Source organism: Onychostruthus taczanowskii, unplaced genomic scaffold (assembly GCF_017590055.1).
Source record: "Onychostruthus taczanowskii isolate IOZ18803 unplaced genomic scaffold, ASM1759005v1 scaffold48, whole genome shotgun sequence".
Lineage (NCBI taxonomy): Eukaryota > Metazoa > Chordata > Aves > Passeriformes > Passeridae > Onychostruthus > Onychostruthus taczanowskii.
In genome coordinates, this window is record NW_024502347.1 from 3276340 (window position 1) to 3276876 (window position 537).

General features: G+C 78.0%; 1 protein-coding gene across 1 annotated transcript in view; it reads left to right on the forward strand.

Moving 5' to 3' along the window:
* Positions 1-386: 386 nt before the first annotated feature.
* Positions 387-537, forward strand: part of BVES (blood vessel epicardial substance) — a 27312-nt gene continuing 27161 nt past the window's right edge. Inside the window, exon 1 of the mRNA XM_041414920.1 lies at positions 387-408. The gene's annotated coding sequence lies outside the window, so the exon portion shown is untranslated. The remainder of the gene's footprint in view (positions 409-537) is intronic.

The window sequence follows — 537 nt, forward strand, 5'->3', positions numbered from 1 at the left end:
AACAGCTGGGCAGGCTGCCCGGGCGCAGGCTCCGGCTGCACCTCTGCGCGGTGCCTCTCCCCACCTGTTTGGTGCGCCTCGGCTGCGCGCTGCCCGGCAGCCACTGGCCCCGGCCTGGGCGGGGGTGCCCGGGGTGATGCTCCCAGGGGTGTCCGAGCTGATGCTCCCAGGGGCGCCGGGGTGATGCTCCCAGCATCGCGGGGCCGGGCCGCTCCCGCCCTCCCGGCGCGCCCGCGGCCCCGGGCCCGGCGGAGGCGCCTGCGCGCTGCGGCCGCTCGGGGCCGGCCCCGCTGGCGCCGCCCGCAGCTCCCGCGGCTCCTCTGCCTATTTTAGTCACAGCCGCGGCTCCGTCAGCCTCGGGCTGTTGCCGTCCTGTCCGGGCGGCCCGGAAAGTTTTCCGCGGGGCAGGTGAGGGGCGCTCCTCCGTGCGCGGGCGGCCGCGGGAGCAGCATCGGCGGGTCCCGGGGTGGGCGTCAGGAGCCGCCCGGCCAGCGGGGAGAACGCGCGGTCCTGTCCCTCGTTCCCTTCGGTTGCCCA